Source organism: Marasmius oreades, chromosome 5 (genome assembly GCF_018924745.1).
Source record: "Marasmius oreades isolate 03SP1 chromosome 5, whole genome shotgun sequence".
In the NCBI taxonomy this organism is placed as follows: domain Eukaryota; kingdom Fungi; phylum Basidiomycota; class Agaricomycetes; order Agaricales; family Marasmiaceae; genus Marasmius; species Marasmius oreades.
The window spans coordinates 58,694-73,679 of NC_057327.1; positions in this window are offsets into that span (position 1 = coordinate 58,694).

Sequence of the window (14,986 nt, forward strand, 5' to 3'; positions counted from 1 at the left end):
GATGACCTGCAGCATAATTTTCCTCTCGATACAGAAGTCATAAATGCTTTGGTATTGTTGTGGCGCTAATGGGTGCTGGGAATGATATATCAATCTTTATCCTCAAGAACAAACCAACCTATCAGTGCTATGTGTAGCACTAACAAATCAATCAATCCTCAACAATATAGCTATCCCAGTTGTGAAGAGTCTATCACCACTCAATACCCCAGAAGAATTGCAAGGGTGGAAATGCTTGCCAAAGGGTACGCTTCTTATCTCAAAAAGGGTAATACTAAAGGCTAGGAAAAGCTAGTTCTTAGTTATAGCTATCTGTGCTATGCACTTAAACAGCTAGGGGTTTTTGTAGTAGGGTTGCTCTGGGTCCAGTGGACTTAGAATGGAGAGTGGAAAGCTAGGGGTCCTCTGTGGACTATGAAACTTGATACGAAGACTATTCTCTGGATTTGACCTCCGTTGGTCTATCTCTGAATATCTCTGAAGGTCTCTGAACTGTTCTCTGAAATTGCTCGTTCTTATCCAATCTCTTATCCAATCACTAATTTAACAGGGCAAATCTAATCTCTATTTGGAGGTTATGCATGGGCAGTTACTCCGAAACTTCCTACACACTGGCAGTACTTGCTTGCCTTAACTATGGATACAGGCCTGGTATATATATAATTTCTATACTAGCTTACAAATCATCTTTGGGCTTGGCTGCCCATGCTGGGTTCTTGCAGGTGATGTTATCTAGCTGCATTCTTGCTTGCTAGCACCACTAGTATATGCCTCTGACTTCACTAGCTCTTTCTGCCAGGCATCTGCACACGGTCTGGAAGAGTCTAGCTCTTAACATCACTGGTCTCTATTTATCGGTTAGTCTCTTAGCAAGAACTCATATGGTTTGGCACATGGGGTCTGACCCTCAATCCTATCTGAGAGCGCCAGCTCTCTCCGACCCATCCAAAGACAGTCTGTCCCTATTGTTCTCACATGTTCGGACACCTCTCTGATCACTCATGCTTAACTTCATCTCGTCCTTGGTCTTGGGCGTGTGTTTTGCTTCTCTCTGTAGCATCCACTCAGTCTGTATGAAGTGCTAGCACTCAACACTTCGGCGTGCCTTTCTAAGTCTGTCTCTGTTCGAGAGCACTTGCTCTTTCTTCAGGTGTCTGTTTAAGACTTCATCCTTCTTAGCTACAAGTCCAGTACTGAAGCCTAAGCCTCAACATAATATCCCTTAATCACTTAGTGCATAATAGCGTACAGAGAGTGGTCTTTTTAAATAGTGACCGCTTGCATAGTGTTTTACAGTTTTCAGGCTAGCTCTACAGGATGCTCTCTAGCTGTTTCTCAGCTCCACTAGTGTACTCTGCTAGTGGCCATAAGCTTTAACTAGCAGCTCAGGCTCACTCTAGTTCTCATACAATGTCTATATCGTTCCAAAGCACTTAGTATATGTGCTGAAATGGACATAATATAGCGTAGATGTCAAAAAGTCGCATTAGCGCACCACAGACTTTGCATTGTGTTGGTAGAGGGACTGGTTTGGGTGTGTTCTGGCATCTACACGGTACGATCCAAACTTACCCTCATTATTATCGTTTGTTTCAGGCATCCAAACATCATCCAAGTCCTCATGCCTCCATAAAGCTAAGTCAATTCTACCTCCCTCATTATATTCCTGACTGAAGCAGATCCATGTTTGTAGTGATCCCTTCAAGAATTCAACAAGGATACCTTGAATATGTGGTAGATTCGGGAAAAGATCTCATGCAGCATCTGTGTCACGAATCATTCACTTTCCAGGGCATGTCCAGCTGCAAATAATCCCCAGAAATCAATTTTTGGGCATCCTGGACATCCTTGCCATTCTAGAAACCTTGACATTTGGTCATTCCCAGCCATTCCAGCCATTCCCAGTCATTCCAGTCATTCCCAGCCATTCCAGTCATTTACAGTCATCCCATGGCTATTCCATCTTATTTCCTATTGGCTAAGTCTTATCCCCATGTAGATAGCTCAGTAGTATATAAACCTACCATGTATCTAGCTTTTTCCCCAGCCTTGTAATTTTAAACCCTCTGTTTGTGTTTTGTCTCTTGTGCTTTCTGCTTTTCTCTCTCTCTCCTCAGTGTTCCCAAGTGTTCCCCCAAATATTCCAGTGTCCTCAGCCCCAGTATCTTTTCCAGTGTGCTACAAGCGCTTCCAAACTCCCTTCCAGTATTCTCCAGCAAGTGTTTACCATTGAGTAAACCTTGTCGCCTCGGCGGTCCCTATCGTTTAGCTTGCCACGTAAGCCTTAAAACCCCACTAGTTGGGTGCAGTGGTTCTAAGGTTGAACAGTTCGTTTCAATCTGTTGCTTGGGGGTATATTACGAACCGTTCACTTTCAGGTCCACCATACCCTGCTAACCAGCACACAGGACCCCCAGCAATTTTCCTGAGTCCTAATCTTATCATACATCCTCATTATCAGCAACCCTCACTCAATTCACATGTGATATCCCCTCAGCAGCCTTATCTGAGATACAGCACAGTCATTACAGCCTTACGACTCACTCTACAGTCACTCCTTATCAATATTTCCCATGTTATCTCTTCACTAGGTATATATTTCACTCATACACAGTCATTCTGACTCAATCCTTTATCTTTCCATCCATTTACATAGTAAACCTAGTCATACATAGATAAGTAAACTGACTCATACATAGATGACAGTAGAGTATATAAACCCTGAGGTTGTGGCACCAAAACCTCAACCTTGATATTTTTAACCCTTTTTAACCACTCTGTAACCCATCTAACCTCTCATAGTAGTGCTGAATTATATTCTGTCTCTACAAACAGCCATCTAGTGTGAAACTATTATTCCAGCCAGCTTTTAAGCTAGACATCACCCAACAGCCAGCCTCCAGGCTAGACACCACCCTTAATGGCCAGCTTCCAAAGCTAGACAACAACCCAACACTACTCTAACTACATACATTTTACTTCCTAATCACCCCTCGTAAGTAGAGACTACAGGTTAAGTTACCAAGTCCTAACAGGGTATTTCATTGTAGTCAAGAGTTGACTCGGTATAGAAAAGGACTGGCCCAAGCAAGAGACTGGGGTCTTCAATGATCTTATTAATGAACGTGTGTACCTTTCTGTGAAGGGAGCCCAGTTTCAAACCATTGACTCCAGGTTCCCAAACAGCTCACATGTACATCGCACTCACAGCACTGGTATAGAGGGCAATGGTCACCATTTCCGTGAGTGTTGGTATGCCTTAAGCACTAAAAAAACATTGACTTCAATATTGGTGAATGCAGGTTTTGTTTTGGCGTTATGGACATCCTCAAGGAACTGGAGATGATCTTCCCAGAGCTCGAGCAGGTGGCAACAAGCAGCTCCATAGGAGCCAATGTGAGTGTTACTGGTGTTGGGAAACCTGCTATAGCTTGGACTGTACCAGACCTTAAAGTAATGCTGGTAAGTGTCACTGTAACCCTTTTTATCATCTTTATTCTTGAAGATTGTACCTGCTAGAGCTGCCATTTTAATGGTGCTACAAGTTGATGCCTCTAATGCTGCAACTTCCTGTTTGGTAGGCTCCCCTTTTTTTGATGGATCCAATGCCTGCTGAACAAGGGATGCATTAGCTTTGTTGGTGAGTGGAATCAGTGGTGTAATATTGTTTTTCTCCCAGTAAGCCATCATTGCTATGTTTCCTCCACAAAAACTATTCAGGTCCTTATGCATACAGCGACCACACCACAAAAAAAGCTCGACATTCCGCTGTTCAGTTTTGGGGAGCTCACCAAATCCTTCATGTCCAAGGTGAAGCTTCAGTCCATTGACAAGGGCTTTCAAAGTCCTCTTTCTCCACTGGTGACATTCCATGATATGCAGTTTCCTGCCAAGTGCTGCAACCTGTACTTCTCTCTCTCCTTGTATTATTGATAGCAATTCTACCAATTCCAAATTCAACATCTTCTCTTCCCCCGCTCAATCATGAGAAATACTTGCTTCCATTCCTTGATCATTACTGCTGTCTTTTTTTCTGATGAAGCATGGTCCCCACACATTCCATGGATGACTTTAAGAGTATGAGAAAGGGTGAGCTTCCTGTCAAGCCGTTGGGATAATGGGCTAAAATTGAAGGATTTCATGGAGTCATGAAAATATAACTGCCAGCCTGCTAACGAGGTTTTATCTGGTGTGGACATGATACCAGTGAAACGGCATCGGCAAATATCTGGCCACACTGCAATGCCAGTACCATGAGTAGTGGCCAACCTAACACTAAACTACAGGTAGTGAAGATTATGAGAGACTTGTGATGGCCTTCCAATAGTCTTGCAACCAGTATGAAATTCAGTACGACCTGCACCAATGTCTGCCACGGAATGGACAGGTTTTTGACAGTGTTACAGCACTGTAGTAAGACTCTTAGTATCCTGCAAAATCCGATGTGATGTCAAGCTTAAATCAAGTTGGTCATTGAATCAAGCACATCCCCCTTCTTGCATTTTACGATATTTTGGACTCTTGACTGGAGGACTGGGTTTTATTTTCTTTACTTGTACTACCACAGCCTTCCACAGCCTTCCACTGCTCTGGACAGCCAAGCATTGCCTCGAACCAGTTTTATGCTTCTAGAATCTTCTATCTAGACTTCTTTCTTGAATCATCATGACTCATATTCTCTGTAATTAGTCAGCAAATCCCTAATATTTGTAGTATTGTTAGGAGTCGTGCACTTTGCACACTCACTACGACTATCAGGACTAGTGTTGGGATTAGAGGCAAGGTGTATGTAGTTAGAGTATCTGCTTGTACAACAGGTTGGTGAATGTTAATGGTGATCTTTGCAGAGCAAAGGGTGATTGGATGGTGTGCTTGAAGGACTTCAATGCTTGTAACAATGTTACAAGGTAATAGTTGAGGTGATTCACACAGTGAGTGGGCTTATAGGTTGAATATTGTATATTCAGCAGTAAAAATAAGAGGTAAGGGTTCAGAAGACAGGTAACAGGGAACAAAAAATATCTAGGCTGAGGTTTCGAGAGGAAACCTCAGGGCTTTTATACTCTACAGTTATGTAAATAGGTACAAAGAAATAAAGGTGAGGTGTACCCTCAGCACAAGCATTACTTGAGAGAATTTAGTAATGAAAAGCTGCCAGGATGAGGTGTACACTCAGAAAAGGAGTTTTCTCGGGAAAATTAATAAAGGGGTACTTGGGAAGTGAGGGGTACTCGGGAAATAAAGGAGTACTTGGCAAGGGGTACTCAGTGAGGCTGTACAGGCTGTGTGTATGGCCAAATTGAGTTGGGTTTGTTTGTAAAAAATTGTAAGAGGACTGTCCATTGGTTAGCATGCTTTGGCAGGCCAGAAAAGTGAATGGTTCATAACAAGTATACAGTGACCCAAAAAACTGTCCAGTTTGGTACATAGTCCGAGAAAATCCTTAAATAACTCCATGGGAAATCAATATTACATAAAACTCTAAGTGTATGAAATATAGCCCTACATCCCTGCTACACACCTTACTTTATTCTGCACAAAAATATTGACATTTGATGAAGTTATTACTAAAATATGAAAAAAATCCAACTGGATGGTTTTTTTGCTTGACTATTTTACACATGTCATTATGACATATTGCATGATATCATGTTATATATCATTAAATTTTGAATGACATCATTAGTTGACTCTTATATGACATCATATGCTCCACTTTAGAATATAAAAATGTGATATTCCCTTCACAAAACCATCAACAGCATGCCTCACCTCACTCAATCTCAGAAAAAAACAAATTCTTCATCTCTCTACCACTACTGGCCTCAGTGCTAGTATTGCCCAGTAAGTGGGCTGTAACAAGACTACAGTGACCAATTGTCTCCAAGAAGCTACCTGACAAGGAGAACTCTGTTGGGGGCAGACCAAAGAAGCTCACACCTGCTGATGAACACTATATTATTACACAAATGCGCTCAGGGCATGTGGGGAATGCTACTGAGCTCACTCAAAACCTTAATATATCACTCTCCTCTTCTATTACTCCCAAACCACCCACAATGTCCTTCATAAACACAAGTTTCATGCTGTAGTGAAGAAGAAAAAGCCTTTTCTCAGCATTCGCCATAGGAAGGCAAGATTGAAGTTTGCTGAAGCACACCTGAACTGGACTTTAGATGACTGGAAGAGTGTTATATGGTCAGATGAGACTAAAATCAATAGATTTGGGTCAGATGGGCACAAGTGGGTGTGGAAGGAGAAGGATGGTCCACTGTTAGAGAAGGAGGTTGAAGGTACAGTCAAATTTGGAGGAGGAAATATCATGGTTTGAGGATGTATGGGGTGGAATGGAGTGGGGAAAATGGTAGAGGTGGAAGGGAGGATGGATGCACAGCAGTATGTGGACATTCTGGGTGACCACCTGCCAGATAGCATTGAAAATTTACAACTTTTGATGGACACGGTCATTTTTCAGCAAGATAATGACCCAAAGCATACCTCAAAAAAGGCAGCAAAATGGTTTGATGAACATGGAATCCAGCCTATGGAGTGGCCTGCACAGTCTCCAGACCTTAATCCAATTGAACATCTCTGGAATGTCTTGAAACACAGGTTGAACGAATATTCAACACAGCCTAGTGGAGTTTATGAATTGTGGGAAAGAGCTGCTGGGAAGTGGGGTAAAATTGAAGTGGAAGGGTGCCAAAAGCTTATAGAGAGTATGGCTAGAAGGGTTCAAGCAGTGGTAAAGGCTAAAGGAGGTCATACAAAGTATTAGAAGTTAAAATATAGTATAAATTTAGTGTAGCAAAAAAACTGTCCAGTTGGAATCTTTTCATATTTTAGTAATAACTTCATGAAATGTCAATATTTTTGTGCAGAACAAAATAAGATGTGTAGCAGGGATGTAGGGCTATATTTCATACACTTAGAGTCTTATGTAATAATGATTTTCCATGGAGTTATTTAAGAATTTTCTTGGACTATGTACCCAACTGGATGGTTTTTTGGGTCACTGTAAAAGCTACAGATTTTGTACTTATAAAATAGTCCTTTCCCCAGAAAAGAAAGTACTCACTAGTGAAGAGATCATACTAGTTGGCTAGTTGACAGAGTCCCGGGGTGGATTGCTGATCAATTGCACTAGGTGAGTTGTCACTGCCATTTGTTCAACTAACCTTGACTTTAGACTGTGTTATTGTTACCTTGTTTAACTACTATCCTACTACACATTAGTGTGTAGTAACATATCTGCCTTATACAAATAACTTCCTGTTTTGACAACTACATCCATGCCTCCCACAAACTCGCACACTTACTGGTTATAACTGATTACTCTGATTTCTTTGGGGTGGTCTTTTATTTCCAACAGTGAGACAGTTGAAAACTACACTACTATGACAATCTGTGGCAGTGTGTAGCAGGTTTAGTAACAGGATTTGGCCACTGTGAGCAGTTGTGGCCATAGCAGCGTGTTTTGAGTGTTGGTGGGTGATCTGGGTGACCAGTCTTTGCAATGTTTTCGGTGATTTTCCAGTTGCTTAGGACCGCCTAGCATCCAGCCAATTTTTCCCACACTTTTCCCTTTACCTCGTCGCCTCATCTACCTCGATGCATCTTTGCAAGTCTTTCTCTTCCCCTCCTCCCTCAGCAACAATCTCAATGACGTATTTCTGACTTCATAGTGCACAGACCATCCCCAGAGAAATATAAAGCGAACAAGTTGGCTCCCACCATTCTCGTTTCTTTCTTCCCTCCCACCACCATCTCCCTCTCACAATGTTGCCCTCCCTCATCCATTCTGTCCACACCAATCCTGTTACTATTGCGTTCTTTATACTTGATAGTTCAACATATTCAGTTCATCGTCACTTTTCCAGCTGCAGACGACATCACTCTTTGAAGGGTGGTTGTAAGGTGCATCATATGTTCTTTTCAGATCCTTGAATGAACCTCATCACACCTTGAATTTCTCACAGGCTTTTACATTTTGCACATCTCAAGATGCCCACCACTGTCCATGTCAATTATCCCCGTTCTCGACCGCATATATGCAGTCATCGACCATGTAGGTTTGCAATACTCCTCCTCTATTGTGTTGCAGATACTCAAACCCTCTCCACAGCACACCTACCTTTAGATATTGTCTCCAACCACACTTTACAATGTCCTGGTATATTTTTGTTTCCACAATCCACAATGTCATAAATTGACCCTTCAGCAGATATTTCAACTGCAATGATATAGTATGCAAAGCTGCAGTGGCTCAGTCATCTATTACCATCTCAGACTGTGAGTTGTTTCCTAATTCTTTGACTGACACTGACCAGATGCTGATAACAACCCACCCCCCAGTCTGGCAATTGCAGTCCTGAATATTGTTGCAACACCGTGCAATTTGAGGCTATTCAACTATTTATCACCCTAGACATGATGCAACTGTACATACCATGTATCAAAGGAATAGACATGTTTTTTTTCCTTCCGAGTGCTCTGAGAATGATTAATTATATAGTTCTTTTCATTTTTTTTTGAGGTTGTGTTGATTCGAGTTGTAACTTCCTTATAGCAAGTGGTACTCGTCTAAACTATGACTACTGAATTCTATGGGTTTTGACCATTACAACCTTTATAACCCACTACAACACCCCACAACTCGCTGCAAACTCCTGGAACCCATTGCAACCCTCTGAACACACTGCAATGCTGGCAATGCTCCAATATGCCTCACAACCCACTTCAACTGGCTACAACTCATTGAAAATCCCCTCGGGTGTGGCAATGAATTGTTCTATTGGCGACAGTCTCATGACAGTGTTGTGACAATATCGCAAGACCATTACAAATGCAGTCCCAACAGCTCCAGGATCTGTATCATGTCTTTTTGTCTTTTCCTCAGATCAGGACTCGATCTACAGTCATATCAAATTTCTCCTAGTCTGTGTAGTCTTATGTCCAATTTCTTGTCAACTAAATCCCCCGTAGAAGTAGCTACTCCTAGTATGAAGGTCTTTTGACTCCGTTAAGTTCTGCTATGAACAGTTCTGTGAAGACTATAAGTCTTCTAATAGTACAATCCCTTGATATGCCAGTGCATAGTAGAATGTAGAGAGTAGAACTCAGTGAATTACCGCTTAAGTCCTCTGCTCATAGTGTTCTACAGGTTTCGAATGGTTATACAGTTTTCTAACACAATCTACAGCTCTCTCTAACTGCTCTAGCTGTGCCTATGGCACATTCTACTAGCGGCACTAACTTTAACTAGCAATTCGGACTCACTCTAGTTCTTAATATGATAAATATCGCTCTGTAGCACTATTTAAAGTGCAAAAAGAACCTTGTAGCATAGTCAACTAAGTCGCATTATCAGAACAATTCACTTTCCTGGGTGCAGGTGTCACATTGGCAGGGGTTGCTTCGACTAGTGGGTCAACTTAATCAGGATTTGGGACTTGGGACTTGTGTCAGAAACCCTAGGCAAGGGTGGTTTTATATTTTTGTATTTTTGTATTTTGTTTGATGTAGCGGTACTCTCTGTTGTAGAGTAATACTTGTATCCTTCCTTGTACCAATGAATCGAAAGTGATGGTACTCAATGATTGGTACTCTGCTGCGTGATTTTCATAAGGCACTAAGGTGACGTGTTCTCATAGCAGTACTCCTAGCTTCAAAACCGTACTCCAGATGATTCTGCAGTAAACCAAATACTGGGTAACCTTCTTCCTCCAAACTTGTGGGCAATTGTTGCTGTTGTTCCCACCACTATGGCACAGCTAATGGTCTTCCATACCACAGCAACGTCCTACTGAGAACTCTTCTGTTGTCCAGAAATACCTGAAGTAAAACCAATGAGGTTACTACTTCCCAAACATTGTACCAAGACATTCTCAATGTTGTTTCAACTTCCATTTCCTTCAAACAACAGTGGTTCTTGGAGTATGAACACTATGAGTACAGGCATCAGGTCCAGTTTTTGCATAAGCTATCACTGTACCCCTGATTGATGTAGTACTCCAATCACCGACTCATCGATTGTTCCGTTGGATGAAGCAAATTTCGTATTCTTGAATTAAATCTTCAATGTTAAAAATGTTCAGCTCATGATCAAGTGGGAAATCTAAGTCCAGTCCTTGACTTCTGATGCCTGAACGATCCTAAACTGCTTGCTGTCATGGTGGATCATAGAATGTGAAGTGCATCCTGTGTGGCTTCTCCATTAATCAGAATGAAGTCCCAAGACATCCATACTCCTCTCATTCCAACTTCAGAAAGAGTTTGCTAACTCAGTTGACCTATCCTAAATCAACTATGGAGTGACTGTTTGCAAAGGAACATAAATGTGCATCGTGACTTTGCAACAATGACAAGAGATGGTGGTCCATAGTGTCGAACTGGTGATTCTTCACCTGGGTAGCACCATTCTTGCTACTTGGATGACTTGAAAGGCACTATCAGTAATTCCTTCAATTGTAATGTAGTGGATAGTAAGGAAAGTGCTGAAAGGATTAAATGAACAAGGGTAGACAACTGATCATCTTGCACTATCCTGAGCAACTTCTAGAATTTGATCTAATGTCAAGAGGGTGAACCACCTATGCATGTGCCAGGCCTCAAGCCCTGACATTGAGGATAGCATACGCCTACAACAACCCAACACCCACACAGGGCATGCTCCGAGGGGTACCAACCCCCAGTACCTACTACGAGATCGTACTCCAGACTAATGCTGGCAAACCATCCTACAGGCCTATCAGCAATAGAGGATGACAAAGGCTGGCAAACCATCCTACAGGCCTATCAGCAATAGAGGATGACAAAGGCTGGCGACCAAGGAGAATGAATAATGATGATGTCCAATATCGTGAATATCTGTGGACCATGTAATGGACCGTACTCCTATAGCAAGAGTGAATCTCCGACAATGACGAGAGCATACAATAGATGGTACCCAATGTACACCAATGTAGTGTACCACATACCTAATCCATGTGTACCCCATCCTGTACTCTAACACAAAGGAAGGGACTCTAGAACGAGTCTGGACTCACGGCTGGATAGTGAGTCCTCTAATAAAGGCGACCTGGACGATGTAGAGCGACAGAGTGAATAGAGCAGAGGCAAGAGACAAAGATAGGAAAAGGATAGAGAATTAGGACAAAGAGGTGACGAAAGAAGATCAAATTCTGGAGAACTACCTACTACTAAGTACTCCTTATATACCTATCTAATAGAAAGGGTTGTACTCCTATACTGATGACCCCTTCTCCTAAGATTAGGAGTACTCTCCTATAAATCGACCCTTTCACATGACATTCCCCTTGACATTCCCCTTGATTGTATGTCAAGTCCGACTGTAGTTGACTCCATAGGCAGAAAAGTCGACGGTAAGGTGCTACCCCTGGTTCAGTTCATAGCAAGTCTGGTCATTTAGACATAGCATACACTTATACCCTAGATTTGGCCCAGTATTACCACCAGAATGGACCTCAAGTACTGTTTTAGATCACTGTTCTACTTTCTTTGTAAATGCTTTCAGTGATAGAAATGCTTACTACACTATATTCTAATATAATCATGATTACCCTCTTCAATTCTGTGTGATAAGTTTCTGTCAGGAGTCAATCCTTGAGTGAGGCAAGCTGACAATGAAAAAGAAAGGAATGACTCCTAGGTAGGATTGACCAGACACGAGTAGGGTTCTACAGTACACTTGGAGTACTTATATACTACAGTACACTTGGAGTACTTATATACTACAGTACACTTGGAGTACTTATATACTACACTACTTAAGGAGTAAAGGAGTTGAGGGGGCAGGGGCCTCCCTATCTACAATGGTCTATGGCGATTGTGATGCGCAGTGTTGAATAGCATGTAAGAACAGGAAAATGTCGGAGTCCGTCGGAGCTCCGGAGTGCGAGAGAGTGGCTAAAAGGAATGTATAACCTCAGTGGTGGTTTGACACTACGATAATAGGGAATACCTAAAAGGAATGTATAACCTCAGTGGTGGTTTGACACTGAGGTGTGAGTGTACGTATTTAGTAACTATATACTCTAATGGAGATTAAAGGCACGTGTAATTTTGACGTACAACTGTCACGAATCGAACATAAACCCGCATAAAATACAATACCGCAATCTCCTTTTCCTTTCATCACATGTTAGCTCCACAATTTCTAGAACAGCAGTACCTACACTACGTCACTAAAAATCCCCGGAATCCCCAGTATTCCCGCCAAAGTCCCCGAGAACTCCGGACTTTCTTCGGAATTGCTCCACCATTAAATAGTCATTATGCTCTGTACATAGCCTCTAGCAGTAACTACATAGCCCTTTATACAGTTGTTGCAGTGCTAGTCACAGCCATAGTTATATAGAATATTCCATAGAAACCTATTATTTTCTGTATAAAAAGCCGTTCAAGTTGTCCCCACTGGTTAGCCTTATTATTTTGTATCTTTTGTACCTTGTTGTACTTTTTCCTCTCTCTCTCTGCAATTGTAGTCTTTCTACTTGCTATCTTCAGCTCCTCTGTGTGCCTTAAGTGCTCTTGCTCCTGCTATTAGTATCCCAAGCTTCACTAGCTTCCTTCAAAGTCCTTGAATATTACCTATATTCTTGTACTTTCAGTCCCCTGCCAGTCTCTATATTTTAAAGTCCTTTTTATTAGTACTACTAAGTACTAATAAGCCTTGCCTGTCTGTAAGTTCTTTTAGCATCCATTTTGCTTTTCAATCTCCCCTTTGTGTTGTGTCAGTTCGTTCTGCTCGCCGCATAAGACTTAAAACCTCACTTGTTGAGTGCAGTGGTTCTAGGGTAAACCGTTCGTTTCAACAACACTCCCCCTCAAAATGAACACTAATCAAAAGTAAGTCCGAGCATGGATGCGAAGCATACGAATTTAGCCCAAGACAGGGACTTCGTAAATGTATCTGCAATCATTAAGTCGGTCGGAACATAAGATAAAGAAATTTGTCCTTGTGAAACTGTTTGTCGGATCCAGTGGAAATGAACGTCTATGTGCTTTGTGCATGCATGAAATGTAGAGTCCTTTGATAAATGAATAGCACCTTGATTATTGCAGTATAAGTCCATTGCGTTGGATCTGCTGTCGGCGTTTGGTAAAATTGGTCTTAGCTCAGATAACAACTTGTTGAGCCAAATTGCTTCTTTGCCGGCATGAGTTAACGCGACGTATTCGGATTCCGTGCTGGAAAGCGTAATGATAGGTTGCTTTTTCGTACTCCAGGAGACCGCTCTGGATCCGATAAAAAATGCGAATCCTGAGATTGAATGGCAGTGCGTGTGCGACGCCCAATCGGCATCCGAGTATCCGGACAGGTATAATTTGTCTCCTCTGAGTTCGAGCTTAACGTCCCGAGTTCCTTTCAAATAACGGAATACACGTTTAACGGTGTTTAGGTGAGTTGTTCAGGGAGATTCAAGAAATTGAGAAAGGGTATTAACAGTGAATGTGATATCCGGGCAAGTGTCACGAATCGTTCACTTTCCAGGGCATGTCCAGCTGCAAATAATCCCCAGAAATCGATTTTTGGGCATCCTGGACATCCTTGCCATTCTAGAAACCTTGACATTTGGTTATTCACAGTCATTCCAGTTATTCACAGTCATTCCAGTTATTCACAGTCATTCCAGTTATTCACAGTCATTCCAGTTATTCACAGTCATTCCAGTTATTCACAGTCATTCCAGTTATTCACAGTCATTCCAGTTATTCACAGTCATTCCAGTTATTCACAGTCATTCCAGTTATTCACAGTCATTCCAGTTATTCACAGTCATTCCAGTCATTCCCAGCCATTCCAGTCATTCCCAGTCATTCCATGGTTATTCCATCTTATTTCCTATTGGCTAAGTCTTATCCCCATGTAGATAGCTCAGTAGTATATAAACCCACCATGTATCTAGCTTTTTCCCCAGCCTTGTAATTTTAAACTCTCCATTTGTGTTTTGTCTCTTGTGCTTTCTGCTTTTCTCTCTCTCTCCTCAGTGTTCCCAAGTGTTCCCCCAAATATTCCAGTGTCCTCAGCCCCAGTATCCTTTCCAGTGTGCTACAAGCGCTTCCAAACTCCCTCCCAGTATTCTCCAGCAAGTGTTTACCATCGAGTAAATCTTGTTGCCTCGGCGGTCCCTATCGTTTAGCTTGCCACGTAAGCCTTAAAACCCCACTAGTTGGGTGCAGTGGTTCTAAGGTTGAACAGTTCGTTTCAGTGAGTCATGATACTTGCATACATCAGTGAGCCAATTGCTTCACGATAAAGGGATTTTTCGTCGGAGTTTAATGGATGCGGTGATACGGCAGGAGATTCGAGACTAAGGTCAATTCCGGGTTCCATCGGAGTATCTGCGGTCCGAGCGTCCTGTAGATCCATACACATTACAATTTGGTCAATGTACACATGTTGGTCTAGGTAGATTTTTCGGGTTTCTCAGTTCCGGGATGAGCTCATTCCTAGAAACCAATTAAACGCACCAAGATCAACAAGTTCAAAGTGCTTGCCGACTTGTTTCTTTGCAGGTGCATTAGTTTCTTTGGAGTCCGTGATGAAAACGAAGTCATCCGTAGCGCTGGCTATAATGCTCCAAACTGTACCATCAAATTTGTAGTAAACGGCTTCATCCGCTAATGCGACTTAGTTGACTATGCTACACGGTTCTTTTTGCACTTTAAACAGTGCTACGAAGCGATATTTATCGTATTAAGAACTAGAGTGAGCCCGAATTGCTAGTTAAAGCTAGTGCCGCTAGTAGAATGTGCCGTAGGCGCAGCTAGACCAGTTAGAGAGCCGTAGATCGTGTCAGAAAACTGTATGACCGTTCGAAACCTGTAGAACACTATGAGCAGAGGACTTAAGCGGTAATTCACCGAGTTCTACTCTCTACATTCTACTATGCACTGGCATATCAAGGGATTGTACTATTAGAAGACTTGTAGTCTTCACAGAACTGTTCGTAGCAGAACT